Raw genomic sequence first — 26,802 nt, forward strand, 5'->3', positions numbered from 1 at the left:
TACTGCGAGCGGTGATTACCGGGTCCGGTGGAGGGATGTCTGTGCACAGGCCGTGAGGCAGGGACAGAGGGTGTGCACAGTGAGAGAATGGAGACCCGGAGACTGCCTGTCCCAGTCTACGCCGTAGCCGGAGCCCTCATTATCAGAGGAATATGTCAGTTAATACATTGTTTTTCTAAAGCTTTCTAGTGTAGTTTTAGGTCAGAGGGATGGTTAGGCATGAGCTAGCAAGGTGCAGGGACAGGTAGTGATGGCTACTTGTGGACATGTGCGGCACTTGCGGTTTTGCACTTGCGGTGAGACAAAAAAGCACTGCAAGCAGCATTTTTTTCCATTGCTGCAAGTACCTCATTTGCCAGATCACAGCAAAACCGCAAGTGCCGCACATGTCCGCAAGTCCCATAGGGAATGGATGAGGCCGAACGCAGTGTTGCCGTAAGTGATCCGTTACGCGGCAGATGCGGAAAAACTGCCGGATCTGCTGCAAAAGGCTACTTTCACATCAGCGATTTTTGCCAAAGTCACTGCCGATAGTGTCATACTCACCAAAGGGGAGGCAGCACTAAAAGTGCCTAAGGCAGCAGAAACTCTAAATACGGCCCTGCCCCTCTGAGAGCAGCATGATGTAAGGGCAGAGATGCCGATTTTAGCAATGTATCATTTACTGGGCTGATTGCTGGAGTTTTGATAAAATCATTGTTATACTTGGTGCAGCTCTACCAGTTCTCTGAATGCTGAGCTTTGTATTACCCCACCCACACCACTGATTGGCTGCTTTGTGCATACACTGTGCATAGGCAGAAACCTGCCAATCAATGGTGGGGTGTGATTGTATAGATTTACATGGACTACATGGCAGCAGGTTTAAAAGTCCCATAGTGATCATCTCCTGATGATAAAACAGTGATTTTATCAAGTACAGCGAGCAGCCCAGTAAGTGACATATCACTGGAATGGGTCTCTGTCGCTACAATATGCTGCTTTCAGATTATGTGGTAAAAACCTGGTGACAGATCCCCTTTAACTACTTCATTATGCTTTGCCTGCATACATATTTAGACAAATAGTATCAACAAAACAAAATAATTCCTCTGTTGATAAAAGTGGCATTCATGCAAGTATCCACACATGCAAGCTTTTAGGATCATATCTAGGGTATCCCAAAAGATGTTGGTGAAGTTATAGACCAGTAGGCTATTGTCAGTGGACATTATCAAACAAATTTTCCCAACCGGGCACAGCATAGCATTTGCACAGCATTTAACTGGGTGACAGTTTTCCTTGTAGAAAACACAATTCTGTAAAGCTTATTTGTCTCCTGTCTTAGTAACATCCACCACTCATGGGCTCCCATGTTAAGAAAATCATAAACCATGATGTATGTTTATTTTTAAAGCCATTTTATGAACTAGGGCACCTGGTGCCCTATTGTTAGAAGAAAAGCCCCAGAAACCAAAATGTATAGCAATTCAGATTGAGGTCAAGAAGACTTTGTTTCATCTGGTGAACGAGGGCCTTTTATCAGTTTAATACATTTGTTCACAGCTTTCTGCAAACAGAAAAAAAGTATTGAATACTGCTAAACAGTGTGAAAAGAGCCCCACCATATTTAGAACCATATTTAGAACATTCACCGGGCCCAGAAGACTGACTTACACTGAACAAGCCGTCAGAAGCCCGACAACACTGGTTAGAATTGGCTTTTGGAGGTTCATATAGACTACTGTATATAAAATAGTAATTACTCTATATTATTCCTTCTATATGCTTGATTTATTTTCCCCAGGGCTCAACTATTCTCTCTCCCTCAAAACAACTTTTTTTTGTCCTAATCCCTATTATTAGGGTACAGTGCCATCATAACACAAGGCAGAGTGGAATGAAAGGTTGTGGTGATAGACTATACATTGTTAGGGCTAGCGGAATGCACCAAGTATAGATAGGTAGCTACAAGGTGCGTTCACAGCCAGGGGTCCACCGTGCAGAGATATCTGCTGCAAAGTAACGGCGGATAACCTCTGAGCTCACACGTGGGTTAAGCTTCACCCCTTGTGAACTGGAAGCGATCTCTGTTGACTCACAGAGTCGCGCTGTATACAAACCTATTACCCTAAGTGCGGGTTGTGCTTGCTCTGGAACTCTTCTGTGCTAACCGCACAAATGAAGGAACCAGATGCTAAGCCAAGGCTAATTGCCCCCACTGACGCTAGCTGCCTACCTGAGTGTACAGTCCCAAAGCTACAGCCTCACATCACATATGTATAGAGTGGTATAGTATCCACTGGCATAAGCCAAACACATTTGATACTAGCGCATGGCCGTGCGGCCATGCAAACCTTTTATAGTTGCAGCTCTACAGGACCTTACTGGTGGACCAATAGGAGCTGCAACAGGGCCTGAGCGTGTGACCCCCGACCTCCAATGAGAGGACCTCCCGTGGGCATGCTCAGTGAGTGAAAAGCAGGACTTAGTTCCAGAAAAGCCTGCTCGCTGCTGACCAGTGCTGGCTACAAGGGTAGAGCCTGGAAAGTCAGCAGCAACCATTCACACAGTATCAGGCTGAACCAGACGCTGGGACCGACGTCTCCGCTGAGCAGGTTCCACTGCGGCTGGAGAAGAATGGGAGACCACAGCAGACATGGTTCGAGATTCCCTCAGTGCAGTGACGGTAACTCGACACCTAACATACATAGCCTTATGTCTTTTAGTTGGTACTGAATATGCATGGAGGAGCATTCAGTAATAATAATATGAAAACTTTTGATATACTTCAGCCATTGCTATACATTTTGACAAGTGTCAGTGCGCCTGACTGCCATGTGATTCAGTTCAGTTAAAGGATCAAAATTTGGAAACTCACAGATCATCCATTGGAGTAGCACAAAAATTTGGCAATAATTTAAGCAATTATTACAACATTTTTGATCAATATGTATTCTATAATTCTGGAGAAAACAGGAAAACTGTGTGATGACTAGGGGGGGTCTGAGTGTTCACTAAGGATACAATTTATGTAAAAAAAACCAATATTTTTCTGAGAATCAGAATAACATGAACACTCGCACAGGACATTTTAGTGCATGACAAAAACATACATACGGTATACATTTTATTTATTATTGTTTTTCACTCTAGACGACTAAAAAAATGTAGCACCTTTTTAATGTTTACTGCAGTATGAGAGAACATTTTTTTTTAAAGTACATCAATATTCATATTTATTCGTGTGATAAAAAGGGTCCTCAATATGTCGTAAATGCTTGCTTTAAATCATGCATAAATGTACTGATGGTAATAATGATGCATAGGCAAAATGACTTTATTTCTCAAGTGAATTGAATCTATTCTGGAGATATTATTACCTGCATCTTGACAAATGTCAAGATTTGCAGTTTATAATTAGGAATAAGATCACAGTTTATGCATTTGATCATATGGGCTACAGTACAGAAGTCATTCTATTCTTGTCATCCCATATGCCAAATGAAGACAAAATAGGACAGTAGGTTTGAACAGTTGTATTTGATTTAGGAAATCATTACAGTAAGAACAGTTGACATATATCAGTGTCCTCTTTTCCTTCTGTTCCTTTCTGTTAATGTTGGTATGTTTTCTCAATTGTTGTTTTAAGCTGAAAGCAAAGGATGTTGCATGCTTTTAGCCAATTATGCTGACAATTCCATCCCATTTACATCTCAGGACTGTCATTAAAGTTTTGACTATGCCGAGGCATATCTAGTGAAAGAGACTGCTGTCTGAACCCATCACATTAAAACGCACAAAGTAAAAGAATTAATGTGTAACTCTCAATATGAAGTGGTTGGATTTGTAGTGAAATTTTGCTGGAACGTTATTGAATAGCACTCCGACTGCAGTGACCCGTGCTGTCTGCAGCCACTTGGATTACACGTCATTCGTGTGTATTTCTTTCGCATGAAAACACGGCATTCCACAGTGCTATTTCATTTGCATTCTTGTCTATTGAAAGATAATAGAATTAAATTTAACAAGGTCAGTATTTAACGCTGCAAAATGGTACTATAATAACAGTCATTTATTTTATGCTGAGCAGCTGTCACAAAGTATAACAAAGCTGGGATAAATCAACTACATACTATAAAGGGATATGTTAGTATGAGATACTACACTACAAAACCTAAAGACATCTGTAACTAAAACTTAAACACTTAGGGTATGTGCACACGTTGCGGATTTGCTGCGGATCCGCAGCGTTTTTTGAGGTGCAGAAACGCTGCAGATCCGCAATTGATTTACAGTACAATGTAAATCAATGAAAAAAAAAAATGCTGTGCACACTTTGCGGAAAATCCACTGTGGAAACGCTGCGGTTTTAAAGAAATAGCATGTCAATTCTTTTTTGTGAATCTGCAGCGTTTTTGTACCCACTCCATTATAGAAAACCACAGGGGTAAAAACCGCAGCAAATCTGCAAGAAAACCACAGCAAAAACGCACAAAAAAAACCGCTGCGGAACCGCACAAAAAACCGCAGGTGCGTTTTCTGCAAGGAGAGACAGAATCCGCACCAGAAATTCCTAAGCCTAATCCGCAACGTGTGCACATAGCCTTAGCGGGAATCTGAAAACAGGATCAACCTCCCCATACCACATATGTGGGCATGCAGGTCTTTGAATTGTAAATTAATCGGCATCTTTATATCAGAAATGTTATTTATTAACTATTTTGTGTGACACCAATCTCTGATTTAAGGGTGCAGAAATTAAAAGTTTGCAAATTACACAATTTGCAAAATTTTTGCCAAATTTCGTTTTTTTTTTCAGAAATAAAAGCAAGTTTCAGTTGTGCTCAAAAGTTTAGAGAGTATGAATGATAACACCAAATCTGTTTCTCCACTCATGGTTAGTGGTTGGGTGAAGGCATTTATCGTCAAGCTACAGAGTTTTCTCTTTTTAAATCATAATGACAACTCAAAACATCCAATTGACCCTGATCAAAAGTTCATATACCATGGTGATTTTGGCCTGATAACATGCACAGAATTTGACACAAATGGGTTTGAATGGCTGAGTTCCCTGAGGAAGGAGACAGACGTCTCCGAAACGGGTTGGTTTATGGTCCTTACCACTATCCGTACTCTCCCTCTAGTCACACGCGCGGTCATGTTACTCACTACATCATGCAGGTCCTTCAGACGTGTTGCTCTCACTGCTCGCACATTGTGAGGCACCTATCTGTTTGGATCCCACCGCACGCTGTTAGTTCCAGAAGGATACGCTGCCACCGGCTGGGGCAGCCATCTGGTATGATTTGAAAGACTTTCTTTACCCCATCTACACCGCTGTGGATCATCTATTTCCTCCTCCCACGGCTTCTCCTCCCACGGCTTCAACATTGGAGTAAGAACTGAGCTATTTTAAACCATACGTACTGTTCATTATGGGCTCAAAAGCTCACTACTAACTGCTAAACTACATTTGCGTCTTCACCATTAGGTCTAAGTACCTGTACTAACATTTATTTAGGTGGGTCCTTCCAAAGGTTTTCTGATTACCATCTTTCATTTTACCGGCTATATTCAGCGAAAATTTCTATATATGTTTATATACACATATATACATATATGCAAGAAACAATTTTTTGTGGTAATTGTTCAATTCGCTGCAGAACTATTAGCCTCTCGGCACCTTGCGCCACTCTCCCACACACTTTTTTGCTGTTTGAATGGCTACTAAAGGTGACATCCTCACCTGTGACCTGTTTGCTTGTAATTAGTGTGTGTGTGCATAAAAGCTGAGTGAGTTTCTGGGATCCAGAGTCTTGCATCTTTCATCTAGCCACTGACGTTTCTGGATTGTGAGTCATGGGGAAAGTAAAAGAATTGTCAATGGATCTACTGGAAAAGGTAGTTGAACTTTATAAAACAGCAAAGGGATACAAAAAGATATCCAAGGAATTGATAATGCCAGTCAGCAGTGTTGAAACTGTGATTAACAAATGGAAAATCAGGGGCTCTGTAAAAACAAAACCACGGTCAGGTAGACCAACAAAAATTTTGTCAAAAAAATTGTTTGGGATGCAAAGAAGAACTCACAAATAACAGGTGAAATACTGAACTCTCTGAAAACTAGGTACATAGTTACATAGTTATTAAGGTTGAAGGAAGACTTTAAGTCCATCTAGTTCAACCCATAGCCTAACCTAACATGCCCTAACATGTTGATCCAGAGGAAGGCAAAAAAAACCCATGTGGCAAGGAGTAAGCTCCACATTGGGGAAAAAAATTCCTTCCCGACTCCACATACGGCAATCAGACTAGTTCCCTGGATCAACGCCCTATCAAGGAATCTAGTTTATATACCCTGTAACATTATACTTTTCCAGAAAGGTATCCAGTCCCCTCTTAAATTTAAGTAATGAATCACTCATTACAACATCATACGGCAGAGAGTTCCATAGTTTCACTGCTCTTACAGTAAAGAATCTGCATCTGTTATTATGCTTAAACCTTCTTTCCTCCAGACGTAGAGGATGCCCCCTTGTCCCTGTCTCAGGTCTATGATTAAAAAGATCATCCGAAAGGTCTTTGTACTGTCCCCTCATATATTTATACATTAAAATAAGATCACCCCTTAGTCTTCGTTTTTCCAAACTAAATAGCCCCAAGTGTAATAACCTGTCTTGGTATTGCAGACCCCCCAGTCCTCTAATAACCTTGGTCGCTCTTCTCTGCACCTGCTCTAATTCAGCTATGTCTTTCTTATACACCGGAGACCAGAACTGTGCACAGTATTCTAAGTGTGGTCGAACTACTGACTTGTATAGAGGTAAAATTATGTTCTCCTCATGAGCATCTATGCCTCTTTTAATACATCCCATTATTTTACTTGCCTTTGTAGCAGCTGCCTGACACTGGCCACTGATTATGAGTTTGTCATCCACCCATACACCCAGGTCTTTTTCATTGATGGTTTTGCCCAGAGTTTTAGAATTAAGCACATAGTTATACATCTTATTACTTCTACCCAAGTGCATGACCTTACATTTATCCCCATTAAAGCTCATTTGCCATTTATCAGCCCAATCTTCTAGTTTACATAAATTATTATTATTATTATTTATTGTTATAGCGCCATTTATTCCATGGCGCTTTACATGTGAGGAGGTTTATACATAATAAAAACAAGTACAATAATCTTAAACAATACAAGTCATAACTGGTACATATAATGTAATATAATGTAATGTACATGTAATATAAAATTGTCCTTCCCTGTATTGATTACCCTGCAGAGTTTAGTGTCATCTGCAAATATTGAAATTCTACTCTGAATGCCCCCTACAAGGTCATTAATAAATATGTTAAAAAGAAGAGGGCCCAATACTGACCCCTGTGGTACCCCACTGTTAACCGCGACCCAGTCCAAGTGTGCTCCATTAATAACCACCCTTTGTTTCCTATTCCTGAGCCAGCTCTCAACCCACTTACACATATTTTCCCCTATCCCCATTATTCTCATTTTATGTATCAACCTTTTGTGTGGCACCGTATCAAAAGCTTTTGAAAAGTCCATACATACTACGTCCACTGCGTTCCCTTGGTCCAGTCCGGAACTTACTTCTTCATAGAAGCTGATCAAATTAGTCTGACATGAACGGTCCATAGTAAACCCGTGCTGATACTGGGTCATGAGGTTATTCCTCTTCAGATACTCCAGTATAGCATCTCTTAGAAGACCCTCCAGGATTTTACCCACAGTAGAGGTTAAGCTTACTGGCCTATAATTACCGAGTTCAGTTTTTGTCCCCCTTTTGAATATTGGCACCACATTTGCTATACGCCAGTCCTGTGGCACAGACCCTGTTATTATGGACTCTTTAAAGTGATGTGGCTGTTTCAAGATACACAATAAGGAGGCACTTGAAGAAAAATGGTCTGCATAGTCGAGTCGCCAGAAGAAAGCCATTACTGCGCAAATGCCACAAAGTATCTTGACTACAGTATGCAAAATAGCACAGAGACAAACCTCAAAACTTCTGGAACAAGGTAATTTGGAGTGATGAGACCAAAATTGAACTTTTTGGCCACAACCATAAACGTTACATTTGGAGAGAGGTCAACAAGGCCTGTGATGAAAGCAACGCCATTCCTACTTTAAAGCACAGAGGTGGATCACTGATGTTTTGTGGATGTGTGAGCTACAAAGGTACATGAAACTTAGTCATAGTTGAAGGAAAGATGAATGCAGTATGTTATCAGCAAATACTGGAGGCAAATTTGCAATCATCACCCCAGAAGCTGTGCATGGGATGTACTTGGACGTTCAAACATGACAATGATCCAAATCACAAGGCCAAGTCGACCTGTCACTGGCTACAGAAAAACAAAGTGAAGGTTCTGGAGTGGCCATCGCAGTCTCCTGACTTAAATATCATTGAGCCACTCTGGGGAGATCTCAAGCACGCAGTTCATGCTCGGCAGCCCAGGAATTTACAGGAACTGGAGACTTTTTGCCAAAAGAGTGTGCATCTTTACCATCTGAGAAAATAAAGAACCTAATCCACAACTACCACAAAAGTCTTCAAGCTGTCATTGATGTTAGAGGGGGCAATACACGGTATTAAGAAATGGGTTATGTGAACTTTTGATCATGGTCATTTGGATGTTTTGGCTTGTTATTATGATTTAAAATGAGGAAACACAGTAGTTTGCAAATAAATGGCTTCACCCAACCAGTAACCATGAGTGGAGAAAAAGTTTTAGTGTTACTATTCATATTCTCTGAAAAAAAGGCCAAAAAAGAAAAAAATCTGCCGGGGTATGTAAGCTTTTGAGCACAACTATATATCAAAGAAATTTTACCACTAACATGAAGTACAATATGTCACAAAAATACAATCTCAGAATCAGTGTGATACGTTGAAGCATTCTTGAGCTATACCTTCATAAAGTGGCAGTGGTCAGAATTGTAAAACTTGGCTTGGTCATTAAGTACCAAATTGGCTCTGTCACTAAGGGGTTAATGTTGGATGAAAGGATCTGGATCTTAGTCTCAATTGTAAGCATTCCAAAGGAGATCTCCGATAGTTGCTACTGCGCATGCGGTGCCATCTTGGAGGAGGAATTTTTTTTTCTTCTCCAGCAAGATGATGCTGTCAGCACCTGTGCAATTGCAGCTATCAGACCTCTATACACAGCGATAGCTGCTACTGCACAGGACAGATGCGGCGGGCGCAATTTTCAAATTTTTTTTTGTACTTGCTCAAAAACTGAAAATAAAGATTAAACAACCACAAGATGGATTTCATCAAGCAAGGTATCATTTTAATCAGTATAATGGCGCTGACCTGACAGTGTGTGTAGGCTACTGTGCACAATCCCGCTTACAGGTTCCCTTTAAGGCTCTGTGTAGGCCAATAAAGTTTTTCCACTTAAAAGTAACTCAACCATGACTTTATGAACCTTGCTATGTGCACTGGAGCACAGTCATGCTGGAACATGAAAGGACCTGCCCCAAATTGTTCCCACAGTGTTAGAAACATACAGTTGTCCAAAATGTCTTGGTATGCCAAAGCATTAAGATTTCCTTCCACCACTGGGATTAAGCGGCTTAAACCAACACCTGAAAAACAACCCATAGCATTAGCCTTTCACCAACAAATTTAGTCTGGCACAATGCAATTAGGCAGGTAACGCTCTCAGGCAGGCAACAGACTCATCACACTCCCAATACTTTTATTCATGTAGTGTATATTGGCGAAAAAATAGAAGAATAAATTTATTGGTTCAGTGTCTAAAGCTATGATTTTAGTTCTCTTTATTACTTATTCTTCTTAACATAAACCTTTACAAGGTAATAAAGTTCATAATATCTAATTTCTTGTAACATATAGGACATATCATATTAAGAGCATTTTCTGTGGCATAAGGAAACATATGGCTTTATCAGTGACAAGTTCAGTAAAATGTACTGTAACTGACAGATTTGTAATAAAAAGAGAATAGTTCAAATGATTAGAGTATATGCTTCTATACAGATTTGATGCCACCCCAGAGGTTGCACATATCTACAGTTAGCTGGAGTAAATAACGTCAACTTGCAAATTATTAATATATCTCTCTAGAAAGATAAATGTCAAAGAAAATACAAAAATCAAACATTAAAACGGAATATAGTAACTTATTAACAGATAACAACAGTTGCAGCTGCCTAAAACAAATGGCAGATAAGATTACGCCGCTTGCACCTGGCCCTCTATAAACACTGTGTAGTTCAGTTTATGTGATTTAGTAACCTAAGCACAGAAACGGTTGTGGAAGAGGTAACTTGCCAAAATGGTTATCTACCTGCAGTCTTGTTGCATTAAGCTTTGATTCGTCGGACACTCATACTCCAGGCGTGAGCTGGCTTTGGCTGATTGACAATTTTTGAAAAGAAAACGCAACATGAACTTTATGCAATGTTTCCAAACAATGAAGGGAGGGGGGTTATCTGTAAAGGATATTTTAGACTTTCACATGCACTCATATTTACAGTTCTGTGCTGCATAGGACAGGAAACCAAAAACAGACAAAAATAAGTCAGCTGAAGATTTGTTACATAGCGGACACCAATAACATCTGATAAAACTCACTGACTATCTACTATATAATTGTCTAAGGGTCACTTTCATCTGTCTGTCTGTCCTTCTGTCTGTCTTTATGTCTGTCACAGATATTCATTGGTCGCGGCCTCTGTCTGTCATGGAATCCAAGTCACAGATTGGTCGTGGCAAAACGCCCATGACCATTGCCACGACCAATCAGCGATGCGCACAGTCCGAAAGAAAATGGCCGCTCCTTACTCCCCGCACTCACTGCCCGGCGCCCGCATACTCCCCTCCGGTCACCGCTCACACAGGGTTAATGGCGGCGGTAACGGACTGCGTTATGCCACGGGTAACGCACTCCGTAACCGCTGCTATTAACCCTGTGTGTCCCCAACCCTGTGTGCCTATGCGGCATCAATAGTAAAAAAATGTAATGTTAAAAATAATTTAAAAAAAACCCCTGCTATACTCACCCTCGGTAGTCCGCCGAGCCGCTCACGCCGGCCGCCATCTTCCATTCCCGGCGATGCATTGCGAAATTACCCAGAAGGTCTTGCGAGACCGCTAAGTCATCTGGGTAATTTCGCAATGCATCCTGGGAACGGAAGATGGCGGCCAGCACGAGCGGCTCGGCAGAGCTTCGGTGGATCCCAAGCGTCGGTAACCGCTTCCTGCATCCAGGCGCCAACTAAAGGTGAGTATGTAACTATTTTTTATTTTAATTCTTTTTTTTAACAGGGATATCATGCCCACATTGCTATATACAACGTGGGCTGTGCAATATACAACGTGGGCTGCGCAATATACAACGTGGGCTGCGCAATATACTACGTGGGCTGCGCAATATACTACGTGGGCTGCACAATATACAACATGGGCTGCGCAATATACAACGTGGACTGCGCAATATACTACATGGACTGCACAATATACTACGTGGGCTGCGCAATATACAACGTGGGCTGCGCAATGTACAATGTGGGCTGCGCAATGTACAATGTGGGCTGGGCAATGTACAACATGGGCTGCGCAATATACTACGTGGGCTGCGCAATATACTATGTGGACTGCGCAATATACTACGTGGGCTGCGCAATATACAACGTGGGCTGCGCAATATACAACGTGCGCTGCGCAATATACAATGTGGGCTGCGCAATATACAACGTGGGCTGCGCAATATACTACGTGCGCTGCGCAATGTACAATGTGGGCTGCGCAATGTACAACGTGGGCTGTGCAATGTACATGGGCTGCGCAATGTACAACGTGGGCTGCGCAATGTACTACGTGGGCTGCGCAATATACGTGGGCTGCGCAATATACAACGTGGGCTGCGCAATGTACTATGTGGGCTGCGCAATGTACTGCGTGGGCTGCGCAATGTACTGCATGGGCTGCGCAATGTACTGCGTTGGCTGGGCAATGTACTGCGTTGGCTGGGCAATGTACTGCGTGGGCTGCGCAATGTACTGCGTGGGCTGCGCAATGTACTGCGTGGCTGTGCAATGTACTGCGTGGGCTGTGCTATACACTACGCACACATATTCTAGAATACCCGATGTGTTAGAATTGGGCCACCATCTAGTAAATGGTATAATTAGAATTGATTTTTTTAGGGTTAGTTAATTTTTAGACAGCTACAGACTTACTTTTTTTTGCAAATGTTGTACACAGTTTTTGTTCTATAGTAATGATGAGCTTCAGATTCCTAATTTTTTGGGCAGCTCAGGAATCCAATTTGATACTGTAGGCCGCACAGAAGTTGACTTTTTCAAAGTCTTTTTCTATGAGGATTTGGTAAATTTCAGAGTACAATTAGATTTTTTTTGTCAGCTGATTTTAGCTTAAAACCCCACTACATCATGAAGTAATTAGAGCCTTGTCTATCTGGTGGAAATGATGAAGTTTTGAGGCGTTGCACTCTCTATATATAAGGCTAGTGTAGTAGTCTTAAAGTGGGGATAATGTAGTAGTATTGGAGTGGGGATATCTTATAACTCTCCAATTTACCACATGGCCATAAAAATGTATAAACTGTGCAAGAGTACCTCAAAGTGCACCCGCATGTTTACCAAGGGATAGACACCACAGTTTAATCCCATGACCTAGGAGTGAGTGGAAAATTTTGTGTTTATTGGTGGACAAGGAGTACCACCCCTATATCAGCATTCCACTCTTCAAGTTTTTCTTTTGTGAGGTACATCAGCATGTGACACCATGCACAAATCAAGCATCTAAAATACAAGTCCAAGTCCGATCCATGGATGCCCTACAACTTCACAACTTAGAGGATTTATAGGGGTATGCTCAAGTTATTAAATTGTTTTAATTAGATAAAAACATGAAAATGAGCAAGTTTTCAATTGACTTGATTTTTCTATCCGCTTTCATTTGTCTGCAATTAGAGTCCCTGCCTAGGTCGCTAACTGAGCAACTACTCAGAAAGAGTGAAAGCAGATCCCAATATAGCAAGATTATGTTGATAGTCAAGTATGAGGCCAAGCGGTGTGTCCTTACCTTGATTACATTACATGGAAACAGCAACACTCTCATCAGTGTACAAGGTACCACAATAATGACCCCTAAACCAGATTGTATGAAAGATTATAAAAAATGAATGGTGGTCTTGATCTCCCAGTTCAGGTCCTTAAAGGAGTTGTCCAGTCAAAACCAATAAGTCTGCAGACACTATGGTTGTCTGCATCACTACAACAATACAAGAGTATGGGGCGAGGCCGTGCCCACTGTCCGGGGTTATGTATAACTCATATAAACCCTTCAGTCCTGGGTCTGAAATTGGTGGATCCACGCAGCGCATGCACTGAGCAGATTCATAAGTCTGAAGTCACACAGAGTGACTGCTGTTATGATCTGGTGACCTTGGAGCCGCATGAAAACTTTCTCTGGAGTCGGTGGAACCTGTACTGACCGCAAATCCTGAACTAACACCGCAACTAGAAGTAGCCGTGGGGTGTGCCTAACAAACCCTAGACACCTCGACACAGCCGGAGGACTAAATACCCCTATAGATGGAAATAGGAATGCTATCTTGCCTCAGAGCAGACCCCCAAAGGATAGGCAGCTGTTATGATCCCAATGGCAAAGGATCTCTGATATTCCGGCAAGATAGCAAAAATGTAAATACTGCTCTAGGGAGGTGGAAACTGGGCTAACCGCATACCTGATCCTGACACAAACAACTAAAAGTAGCCGATGAACGTGCCTACGTTGGTTCTAGACGTCTCGAGCCAGCCGGAGAACTGACTACCCCTAGAGGGAAAAAATAAGACCTCGCTTGCCTCCAGAGAAATTGAACCCCAAAGATATAGAAAGCCCCCAACAAATAATAACGGTGAGGCAAGAGGAAAACACAAACGTAGAGATGAACTAGATTCAGCAAAGTGAGGCCCAATAGTCTAGATAGCAGAAAATAGATAGTGGACTATGCGGTTAGCAGAAAACCCTACAAAACATCCACGCTGAACATTCAAGAACCCCCACACCGACTGACGGTGTGGAGGGAGAATATCAGCCCCCTAGAGCTTCCAGCGAGTCAAAAATCAAATGTAAAGCAAGCTGGACAAAAACACTGAATAATGCAAACGATCCAAATTGTACAAAACAGACTTAGCTTTTCTTGCATGAGGCAGACTGAAAGGAATCCGGAGGAGACCAAATAGGTCTGGATACAACGATGCCAGGCAAGAGACTGAGTCCAGAGGAGACTCAAATAGGAAACACCCGCTGCTTAACGACACAGCTGGAGCTCAGGCCTGCAACAAGACATACCTAACACAATACCGTTAGTGACCACCAGAGGGAGCCCAGAAACACAGTTCACAACAGTACCCCCCCCCTTGAGGAGGGGTCACCGAACCCTCACCAAGACCCCCAGGGCGATCAGGATGAGCAGAGTGAAAGGCATGAACCAAATCAGTCGCATGAACATCAGAGGCGACAACCCAGGAATTATCCTCCTGACTAATAGCCTTTCCACTTAACTAAATAATGGAGTTTCCGTCTAGAGATACGAGAATCCAGAATCTTCTCCACCACGTACTCCAACTCGCCCTCAACCAAAACCGGGGCAGGAGGCTCAACAGCAGGAACCATAGGCACCACGTACCGCCGCAACAAGGACCTATGGAACACATTATGAATAGCAAAAGACGCTGGAAGGTCCAAGCGAAAAGACACCGGGTTAAGGATTTCCAAAATCTTATAAGGACCGATAAAGCGAGGCTTGAACTTAGGAGAGGAGACTTTCAAAGGAACATGCCGAGAAGACAACCAAACCAAATCCCCAACACGAAGTCGGGGACCCACACTGCGGCAGCGGTTGGCAAACCGCTGGGCCTTGTCTTGTGACAATTTCAAATTGTCCACCACATGGTTCCAAATCCGCTGCAACCTATCCACCACAGAATCAACCCTGTCATGATCTCTGCAGGCAGAGATCATAGCAAGCCTATAGAGGGACAAGCTCTCGGAAGATGGAACTATACTGACCATGAACTAAGCCTGCCGCGCAACTAGAAATAGCCAGGTAGCATTTCCTATTTATCGCTAGATGCCCAGCTCTGGCCTAAGACCTAAATAGCTAGCAGAGGGAAATATAAGACCTGGCTCACCTCTAGAGAAATATTCCAAAGAAGACAGTAGCCCCCCACATATAATGACGGTGAGTTCAGATGAAACAACAAACGCAGCAGGAAAATAGTCTTAGCAAATTTGAGGTCCGCTTACTAGATAGCAGAAGACAGATAGTATACTTTCATGGTCAGCAGAAAAACACTAACAAAACACCATCCAGAGATTACCTTAAACTCTGGCATTAACTCATAACGCCAGAGTAGCAATCCCTGATCAACGAGAGCTTTCCAGACACAGTAACAAAACTTCAGCTGTGAACTGGAACAAATAGGCAAAACAAAACATGGACAAAAGTCCAACTTATCTAGTAGTAGTCTAGAAGCAGGAACAAGCACTGAGAGGCATCAGATAACATTGTTGACTGGCAAGAAACCACCAGAGAAATGAGCTTAAATAGCGACACCCACTACTGATGGAACCAGGTGAAACAGGAAAGAGGATGACAAGTCCAATTCCACAAGCGGCCACCGGGGGAGCCCAGAATCCAAATTCACAACAGTACCCCCCCCTCAAGGAGGGGGCACCGAACCCTCACCAGATCCACCAGGGCGACCAGGATGAGCCCTATGGAAGGCACGAACAAGATCAGAAGCATGAACATCAGATGCATTGACCCACGAATTATCCTCCTGGCCGTAACCCTTCCAGTTGACCAGATACTGGAGTCTCCGTCTGGAAACACGAGAGTCCAAAATTTTCTCCACAACGTACTCCAACTCACCCTCAACCAACACCGGAGCAGGAGGCTCAACTGAAGGTACCACAGGTACCTCATACCTGCGCAATAACGACCGATGAAAAACGTTATGAATGGAAAAGGACGCAGGGAGGTCCAAACGGAAAGAAACAGGATTAAGAATCTCCAATATTCTATAAGGGCCGATGAACCGAGGTTTAAACTTAGGAGAAGAGACCCTCATAGGGACAAAACGAGAAGACAACCACACCAAATCTCCAACACAAAGCCGAGAACCAACACGACGATGACGGTTGGCAAAACGCTGAGTCTTCTCCTGGGACAACTTCAAATTGTCCATAACCTGCCCCCAGATGTGATGCAATCTCTCCACCACCGCATCCACTCCAGGACAATCCGAGGATTCCACCTGACCGGAGGAAAATCGAGGGTGAAACCCCGAATTACAGAAAAACGGGGACACTAAGGTGGAAGAGCTGGCCCGATTATTGAGGGCGAACTCTGCCAATGGCAAAAAAGCAACCCAATCATCCTGGTCAGCAGAGACAAAACACCTCAGATATGTCTCCAGGGTCTGATTAGTCCGCTCGGTCTGGCCATTAGTCTGAGGGTGAAAAGCAGATGAAAAAGACAAATCTATGCCCATCCTAGCACAGAATGCCCGCCAAAATCTAGACACAAATTGGGTACCTCTGTCAGAAACAATATTCTCAGGAATACCGTGCAATCGGACAACATTCTGAAAAAACAGAGGAACCAACTCAGAAGAAGAAGGCAACTTGGGCAGAGGAACCAAATGGACCATTTTAGAGAAACGGTCACATACCACCCAGATGACAGACATCTTCTGGGAAACAGGCAGATCTGAAATAAAATCCATCGAGATGTGTGTCCAAGGCCTCTTAGGAATAGGCAAGGGCAACAGCAGTCCGCTAGCCCGAGAACTACAAGACTTGGCCCGAGCACAAACGTCACATGACTGCACAAAGACTCGCACATCTCGTGACAGGGAAGGCCACCAGAAGGATCTTGCCACCAAATCCCTGGTACCAAAAATACCGGGATGACCTGCCAATGCAGAAGAATGTACCTCAGAGATGACTCTGCTGGTCCAATCATCCGGAACAAACAGTCTATCAGGCGGACAACGATCCGGTCTATCCGCCTGAAACTCTTGCAAGGACCGCCGCAGATCAGGAGAAACGGCCGACAAAATTACTCCCTCCCTAAGGATACCTGTGGGTTCAGAATTACCAGGAGAGTCCGGGTCAAAACTCCTAGAAAGGGCATCTGCCTTAACATTCTTAGAACCCGGTAGGTATGACACCACAAAATTAAAGCGAGAAAAAAATAAAGACCAGCGCGCCTGTCTAGGATTCAGGCGTCTGGCAGTCTCAAGATAAATCAAATTTTTGTGGTCAGTCAATACCACCACCTGATGCCTAGCCCCCTCGAGCCAATGGCGCCACTCCTCAAACGCCCACTTCATGGCCAAAAGCTCCCGATTCCCAACATCATAATTCCGCTCTGCGGGCGAAAATTTGCGAGAAAAGAAGGCACAAGGCCTAATGACGGAGCAGTCGGAACCTTTCTGCGACAACACTGCCCCAGCTCCGATCTCCGAAGCGTCAACCTCAACCTGAAAAGGCAGATTCACATCAGGCTGACGCAACACAGGGGCAGAGGCAAAACGGCGCTTAAGCTCCTGAAAGGCCTCTACAGCATGAGGGGACCAATTAGCAACATCAGCGCCTTGTCTGGTCAAATCAGTCAGTGGTTTAACGACATCCGAAAAACCAGCAATAAATCGGCGGTAAAAGTTGGCAAAGCCCAAAAATCTCTGAAGACCCTTAAGAGAGGAGGGCTGAGTCCAGTCACAAATAGCTTGCACCTTGACGGGATCCATCTCAATGGAAGAGGGAGAAAAAATATACCCCAAAAAGGAAATTTTCTGGACCCCAAAAACGCACTTAGACCCCTTCACACATAAAGAATTAGGCCGGTCAAACTGTCATGATCTCTGCAGGCAGAGATCATAGCAAGCCTATAGAGGGACAAGCTCTCGGAAGATGGAACTATACTGACCATGAACTAAGCCTGCCGCGCAACTAGAAATAGCCAGGTAGCATTTCCTATTTATCGCTAGATGCCCAGCTCTGGCCTAAGACCTAAATAGCTAGCAGAGGGAAATATAAGACCTGGCTCACCTCTAGAGAAATATTCCAAAGAAGACAGTAGCCCCCCACATATAATGACGGTGAGTTCAGATGAAACAACAAACGCAGCAGGAAAATAGTCTTAGCAAATTTGAGGTCCGCTTACTAGATAGCAGAAGACAGATAGTATACTTTCATGGTCAGCAGAAAAACACTAACAAAACACCATCCAGAGATTACCTTAAACTCTGGCATTAACTCATAACGCCAGAGTAGCAATCCCTGATCAACGAGAGCTTTCCAGACACAGTAACAAAACTTCAGCTGTGAACTGGAACAAATAGGCAAAACAAAACATGGACAAAAGTCCAACTTATCTAGTAGTAGTCTAGAAGCAGGAACAAGCACTGAGAGGCATCAGATAACATTGTTGACTGGCAAGAAACCACCAGAGAAATGAGCTTAAATAGCGACACCCACTACTGATGGAACCAGGTGAAACAGGAAAGAGGATGACAAGTCCAATTCCACAAGCGGCCACCGGGGGAGCCCAGAATCCAAATTCACAACACAACCCCAGGACAGTCAGAAGGCTCAACCTGACCCGAGGAGAAACGAGGATGAAAACCAGAGTTGCAGAAAAAGGGTGAAACCAAGGTGGCAGAACTAGCCCGATTATTAAGGGCAAACTCGGCCAGTGGCAAAAAGGTAACCCAGTCGTCCTGATCAGCAGAAACAAAACATCTCAAATAAGTCTCTAACGTCTGATTAGTTCGCTCGGTCTGGCCATTAGTCTGAGGATGAAAAGCCGACGAAAAAGACAAATCAATACCCATCTTAGCACAAAAGGATCGCCAGAATCTGGACACAAACTGGGATCCTCTGTCAGATACAATATTCTCAGGGATGCCATGCAAACGAACCACATTCTGAAAGAACAAAGGAACCAAATCAGAGGAGGAAGGCAACTTAGGCAAGGGCACCAAATGGACCATTTTAGAAAAACGATCGCACACCACCCAGATGACAGACATCTTCCGAGACACCGGAAGATCCGAAATGAAATCCATGGAAATGTGCATCCAAGGCCTCTTTGGGATAGGCAAGGGCAAAAGCAACCCGCTGGCACGAGAACAGCAAGGCTTAGCCCGAGCACAAATCCCACAGGACTGCACAAAAAAACGCACATCCCGCGACAAGGAAGGCCACCAAAAGGACCTGGCCACCAAATCTCTGGTACCGAAAATCCCAGGATGTCCCGCCAACACCGAAGAATGAACCTCAGAAATAACTCTGTTGGTCCATCCATCAGGGACAAACAATCTCTCTGGTGGACAACGATCAGGCCTATCAGCCTGAAATTTTTGCAGCCCTCGTCGCAAATCTGGGGAAATGGCAGACAGAATCACTCCCTCTCCGAGAATACCAGCCGGCTCAGAGACTCCCGGAGAATCAGGCACAAAACTCCTAGAAAGTGCATCAGCCTTCACGTTCTTCGAACCAGGCAGGTACGAGACCACAAAGTCAAAACGGGAGAAAAACAACGACCAACGGGTGTTGTGAATTTGGATTCTGGGCTCCCCCGGTGGCTACTGGTGGAATTGAACTGGTGTCTTCATCTTCTCTGTTCACCTGTTCCCATCAAGATGTGGGAGTCGCTATATAACCTTGCTGCTCTGTTAGTTGCTTGCCGGTCAACAATGTTATCAGAAGCCTCTCTGTGCTTGTTCCTGCTCCTAGACAACTACTAGATAAGTTGGACTCTTGTCCATGTTTGTTTTTGCATTTTTGTTCCAGTTCACAGCTGTAGTTTCGTTACTGTGTCTGGAAAGCTCTTGTGAACAGGAATTGCCACTCTGGTGTTATGAGTTAATGCCAGAGTTTTAAAGTAATTTCTGGATGGTGTTTTGATAGGGTTTTCAGCTGACCATGAAAGTGTCCTTTCTGTCTTCTGCTATGTAGTAAGTGGACCTCAAATTTGCTAAACCTATTTTCATACTACGTTTGTTATTTCATCTTAATTCACCGCCAATACATGTGGGGGGCCTCTGTCTCCTTTCGGGGTATTTCTCTAGAGGTGAGCTAGGACTAATATTTTCCTCTGCTAGCATTATTTAGTCCTCCGGCTGGTGCTGGGCATCTAGAATCAACGTAGGCATGCTACCCGGCCACTGCTAGTTGTGCGTTAGGTTTAGTTCATGGTCAGCTCAGTTCCCATCTTCCAAGAGCTAGTTCCTTTATATGCTGATGCTATGATCTCTTGCCATTGAGATCATGACAGTTTGACCGGCCCACTAAAGGGTTAAAATCCTTGGCTGAGAAAGGAGAGAAATAAGTAGTCTGCTGAAATTTTTTTTTTTTTTTTTTTCTCTCCTTCTAATCTTTGAATGGTTCTGTGTCCACCTGTTTGTAATGGATCTTCAGAGTGTAACTGCAGGTTTGAATAATCTCGCCACGAAGGTACAAAATTTGCAAGATTTTGTTTGTCATGCACCTGTATCTGAGCCGAGAATTCCTTTGCCGGAATTTTTCTCGGGGAATAGATCTGGGTTTCAGAATTTTCGAAATAATTGCAAATTATTTTTGTCCCTGAAATCTCGCTCTGCCGGAGACCCTGCACAGCAGGTCAGGATTGTGATTTCCTTGCTCCGGGGCGACCCTCAAGACTGGGCTTTTTCATTGACACCAGGGGATCCTGCGTTGCTCAATGTGGATGCGTTTTTTCTGGCCTTGGGGTTGCTTTATGACGAACCTCATTTGGAGCTTCAGGCAGAAAAAACTTTGATGTCCCTATCTCAGGGGCAAGATGAAGCGGAAATTTACTGCCAAAGATTCCGTAAATGGTCTGTGCTTACTCAGTGGAATGAGTGCGCCCTGGCGGCGACTTTCAGAGAGGGTCTCTCTGATGCCATTAAGGATGTTATGCTGGGGTTCCCTGTGCCTGCGGGTCTGAATGAGTCCATGACAATGGCTATTCAGATCGATAGGCGTTTGCGGGAGCGCAAACCAGTGCACCATCTGGCGGTGTCCACTGAGAAATCGCCAGAGAGTATGCAGTGTGATAGAATTCTGTCCCGAAGCGAGCGGCAGAATTTTAGACGGAAAAATGGGTTGTGTTTCTATTGTGGTGATTCTACTCATGTTATATCAGCATGCTCTAAGCGCACTAAAAAGCTTGGTAAATCTGTTTCCATTTGCACCTTACCGTCTAAGTTTATTCTATCTGTGACCCTGATTTGCTCTTTGTCATCTATTACCACGGACGCCTATGTCGACTCTGGCGCCGCGTTGAGTCTTATGGATTGGTCCTTTGCCAAACGCTGTGGGTATGATTTAGAGCCTTTGGAGACTCCTATTCCTCTGAAGGGGATTGACTCCACCCCATTGGCTAATAATAAACCACAATACTGGACACAAGTAACTATGCGTATTAAACCGGATCACCAGGAGATTATTCGCTTTCTGGTGCTGTGTAATCTACATGATGATTTGGTGCTAGGATTGCCTTGGCTGCAATCTCACAACCCAGTCCTCGACTGGAGAGCTATGTCTGTGTTGAGCTGGGGATGTAAGGGGGCTCATGGGGATGTACCTGTGGTTTCCATTTCATTATCTATTCCCTCTGAAATTCCTGAGTTCCTGTCTGACTATCGTGACGTCTTTGAAGAATCCAAGCTTGGTTCGTTACCTCCGCACCGAGAGTGCGATTGTGCCATAGATTTAATCCCGGGTAGTAAATACCCAAAGGGTCGTTTATTTAATCTGTCTGTGCCTGAACATGCTGCTATGCGAGAATATATAAAGGAGTCCTTGGAAAAGGGACATATTCGTCCATCGTCATCTCCCTTAGGAGCCGGTTTTTTCTTTGTGTCAAAAAAAGACGGCTCTTTGAGACCATGTATTGATTATCGGCTTTTGAATAAAATCACTGTTAAATATCAATACCCATTGCCGTTGCTGACTGATTTGTTTGCTCGCATAAAGGGGGCCAAGTGGTTCTCTAAGATTGACCTTCGTGGGGCGTATAATTTGGTGCGAATCAGGCAGGGGGATGAGTGGAAAACCGCATTTAATACGCCCGAGGGCCATTTTGAGTATTTAGTGATGCCTTTTGGTCTTTCAAATGCTCCGTCAGTTTTCCAGTCCTTTATGCATGATATTTTTCGCGATTATTTGGATAAATTTATGATTGTGTATCTGGATGATATTCTGATTTTTTCGGATGACTGGGACTCTCATGTCCAGCAAGTCACGAGGGTTTTTCAGGTTTTGCGGTCTAATTCTTTGTGTGTGAAGGGTTCTAAGTGTGTTTTTGGGGTACAGAGGATTTCCTTTTTGGGATATATTTTTTCCCCCTCTTCCATTGAAATGGATCCTGTCAAGGTACAAGCTATTTGTGATTGGACGCAGCCCTCTTCTCTTAAGAGTCTTCAGAAATTTTTGGGCTTTGCTAACTTTTATCGTCGATTTATTGCTGGTTTTTCGGATATTGCTAAGCCATTGACCGATTTGACTAAGAAGGGTGCTGATGTTGCCGATTGGTCCCCTGATGCTGTGGAGGCCTTTCGGGAGCTCAAGCGCCGTTTTTCCTCTGCCCCTGTGTTGCGTCAGCCTGATGTTGCTCTACCTTTTCAGGTTGAGGTCGACGCTTCTGAGATCGGAGCTGGGGCAGTGTTGTCGCAGAAAAGTTCTGACTGCTCCGTGATGAGGCCTTGTGCCTTCTTTTCCCGTAAATTTTCGCCCGCTGAGCGGAATTATGATGTTGGGAATCGGGAGCTTTTGGCCATGAAGTGGGCTTTTGAGGAGTGGCGCCATTGGCTTGAGGGGGCCAGACATCAGGTGGTGGTATTGACTGACCACAAAAATTTGATTTATCTTGAGACCGCCAGGCGCCTGAATCCTAGACAGGCGCGCTGGTCATTATTTTTCTCTCGGTTTAATTTTGTGGTGTCATACCTACCGGGTTCTAAGAATGTTAAGGCGGATGCCCTTTCTAGGAGTTTTGAGCCTGACTCGCCTGGTAACTCTGAGCCCACAGGTATCCTTAAGGATGGAGTGGTATTGTCAGCCGTTTCTCCAGACCTGCGGCGGGCCTTGCAGGAGTTTCAGGCGGATAGACCTGATCGTTGCCCACCTGATAAACTATTTGTTCCTGATGATTGGACCAGTAGAGTCATCTCTGAGGTTCATTCTTCTGCGTTGGCAGGTCATCCTGGCATTTTTGGTACCAGGGATTTGGTGGCAAGGTCCTTCTGGTGGCCTTCCCTGTCACGAGATGTGCGAGGCTTTGTGCAGTCTTGTGACGTTTGTGCTCGGGCCAAGCCTTGTTGTTCTCGGGCTAGTGGATTGTTATTGCCCTTGCCTATTCCTAAGAGGCCTTGGACGCACATCTCGATGGATTTTATTTCAGATCTGCCTGTTTCTCAGAAGATGTCTGTCATCTGGGTGGTGTGTGACCGTTTCTCTAAGATGGTCCATTTGGTTCCTCTGCCCAAGTTGCCTTCTTCTTCCGAGTTGGTTCCTCTGTTTTTTCAAAATGTTGTTCGTTTGCATGGTATTCCTGAGAATATCGTTTCTGACAGAGGGACCCAATTCGTGTCTAGATTTTGGCGGGCATTCTGTGCTAGGATGGGCATAGATTTATCTTTTTCGTCCGCTTTCCATCCTCAGACGAATGGCCAGACCGAGCGGATTAATCAGACCCTGGAGACATATCTGAGGTGTTTTGTGTCTGCTGACCAGGATGATTGGGTTGCTTTTTTGCCATTGGCGGAGTTCGCTCTCAATAATCGGGCCAGCTCTGCCACTTTGGTGTCCCCGTTTTTCTGTAATTCGGGGTTTCATCCTCGATTTTCCTCTGGTCAGGTGGAATCTTCGGATTGTCCTGGAGTGGATGCTGTGGTGGAGAGATTGCATCAGATCTGGGGGCAGGTGGTGGACAATTTGAGGTTGTCCCAGGAGAAGACTCAGCTTTTTGCCAACCGCCACCGTCGTGTTGGTCCTCGGCTTTGTGTTGGGGATTTGGTGTGGTTGTCTTCTCGTTTTGTCCCTATGAGGGTCTCTTCTCCTAAGTTTAAGCCTCGGTTCATCGGCCCGTATAAGATATTGGAGATTCTTAACCCTGTTTCCTTCCGTTTGGACCTCCCTGCATCCTTTTCTATTCATAACGTTTTTCATCGGTCATTATTGCGCAGGTATGAGGTACCGGTTGTGCCTTCCGTTGAGCCTCCTGCTCCGGTGTTGGTTGAGGGTGAGTTGGAGTACGTTGTGGAGAAAATCTTAGACTCTCGTGTTTCCAGACGGAGACTCCAGTATCTGGTCAAGTGGAAGGGATACGGCCAGGAGGATAATTCTTGGGTGAATGCATCTGATGTTCATGCCTCTGATCTGGTTCGTGCCTTTCATAGGGCCCATCCTGATCGCCCTGGTGGTTCTGGTGAGGGTTCGGTGCCCCCTCCTTGAGGGGGGGGTACTGTTGTGAATTTGGATTCTGGGCTCCCCCGGTGGCTACTGGTGGAATTGAACTGGTGTCTTCATCTTCTCTGTTCACCTGTTCCCATCAAGATGTGGGAGTCGCTATATAACCTTGCTGCTCTGTTAGTTGCTTGCCGGTCAACAATGTTATCAGAAGCCTCTCTGTGCTTGTTCCTGCTCCTAGACAACTACTAGATAAGTTGGACTCTTGTCCATGTTTGTTTTTGCATTTTTGTTCCAGTTCACAGCTGTAGTTTCGTTACTGTGTCTGGAAAGCTCTTGTGAACAGGAATTGCCACTCTGGTGTTATGAGTTAATGCCAGAGTTTTAAAGTAATTTCTGGATGGTGTTTTGATAGGGTTTTCAGCTGACCATGAAAGTGTCCTTTCTGTCTTCTGCTATGTAGTAAGTGGACCTCAAATTTGCTAAACCTATTTTCATACTACGTTTGTTATTTCATCTTAATTCACCGCCAATACATGTGGGGGGCCTCTGTCTCCTTTCGGGGTATTTCTCTAGAGGTGAGCTAGGACTAATATTTTCCTCTGCTAGCATTATTTAGTCCTCCGGCTGGTGCTGGGCATCTAGAATCAACGTAGGCATGCTACCCGGCCACTGCTAGTTGTGCGTTAGGTTTAGTTCATGGTCAGCTCAGTTCCCATCTTCCAAGAGCTAGTTCCTTTATATGCTGATGCTATGATCTCTTGCCATTGAGATCATGACAAACGGGCCTGTCTAGGATTCAGGCGCTTGGCAGACTCGAGGTAAATCAGATTTTTATGATCAGTCAAGACCACCACACGATGTCTAGCTCCCTCGAGCCAATGTCGCCACTCCTCAAATGCCCACTTCATGGCCAACAACTCCCGATTACCAACATCGTAGTTCCGCTCAGCAGGCGAAAATTTCCTTGAAAAGAAGGCACATGGCTTCATCACGGAGCCATCAGAACTTTTTTGCGACAAAACAGCCCCTGCACCAATTTCAGAAGCATCAACTTCAACCTGGAAGGGAAGAGAGACATCCGGCTGGCACAAGACTGGCGCTGAAGTAAACCGACGCTTCAGCTCCCGAAAGGCCTCCACGGCCGCAGGAGACCAATTCGCAACATCAGAACCCTTCTTGGTCATATCCGTCAAAGGTTTAACCACGCTGGAGAAATTAGCGATAAAACGACGGTAAAAATTAGCAAAGCCCAAGAACTTCTGCAGGCTCTTAACAGACGTGGGCTGAGTCCAGTCATGAATGGCACGGACCTTAACTGGGTCCATCTCCACAGTAGAAGGGGAAAAAATAAAACCCAAAAAAGAAACCTTCTGTACCCCAAAGATACATTTTGAGCCCTTCACAAATAGAGCATTCTCCCGCAAAACCTGAAACACCATCCTGACCTGGTTCACATGGGACTCCCAATCATCAGAAAAAAACAAAATATCATCCAGATAAATAATCATAAATTTATCCATATATTTCCGGAAGATGTCATGCATGAAGGACTGAAACACAGAAGGAGCATTAGATAATCCGAAAGGCATCACCAGGTTCTCAAAATGACCCTCAGGCGTATGAAATGCCGTTTTCCATTCATCTCCCTGCTTTATGCGCACAAGGTTATACGCACCACGAAGATCTATCTTGGTGAACCAACTGGATCCCTTAATCCGAGCAAACAAATCAGACAACAATGGCAAAGGATACTGAAATTTAACAGTGATCTTATTCAGAAGACGATAATCAATACAAGGTCTCAGAGACCCGTCTTTCTTGCCCACAAAAAAGAATCCTGCACCAAGAGGGGACGAGGATGGGCGAATATGTCCCTTCTCCAAAGACTCCTTTATATAACTCCGCATCGCGGCATGCTCTGGCACAGATAAATTAAAGAGTCGTCCCTTAGGAAACTTACTACCAGGAATCAAATCTATAGCACAATCACAGTCCCTATGAGGAGGAAGGGCACTGGACCTGGCCTCATCAAATACATCCTGAAAGTCTGACAAAAACTCAGGGATCTCAGAAGGAGTAGAAGAAGCAATAGACACCAATGGAGAATCGCCATGAATCCCCTGACACCCCCAACTAGACACAGTCATAGCTTTCCAATCTAAAACTGGATTATGGGCCTGTAACCATGGCAGACCCAAAACGACAACATCATGCATTTTATGCAGTACCAAAAAACGAATCACCTCCTGATGTACAGGAGTCATGCACATGGTCACCTGCGTCCAATACTGAGGTTTTTTCTCTG

At 44.2% G+C, this 26,802-nt stretch overlaps 1 long non-coding RNA gene across 1 annotated transcript in view; it reads right to left on the reverse strand.

Moving 5' to 3' along the window:
• Positions 1–3,503: 3,503 nt before the first annotated feature.
• LOC143781175 (uncharacterized) overlaps positions 3,504–26,802 on the reverse strand; it is a 37,341-nt gene continuing 14,042 nt past the window's right edge. The window contains exons 2-3 of the long non-coding RNA XR_013216603.1: positions 10,327–10,393; positions 3,504–3,978 (exon numbers count right to left, since the gene is read on the reverse strand). This is a non-coding gene — a long non-coding RNA (uncharacterized LOC143781175). The remainder of the gene's footprint in view (positions 3,979–10,326; positions 10,394–26,802) is intronic.

Source organism: Ranitomeya variabilis, chromosome 6 (assembly GCF_051348905.1).
Source record: "Ranitomeya variabilis isolate aRanVar5 chromosome 6, aRanVar5.hap1, whole genome shotgun sequence".
Taxonomy (NCBI): Eukaryota; Metazoa; Chordata; class Amphibia; order Anura; family Dendrobatidae; genus Ranitomeya; species Ranitomeya variabilis.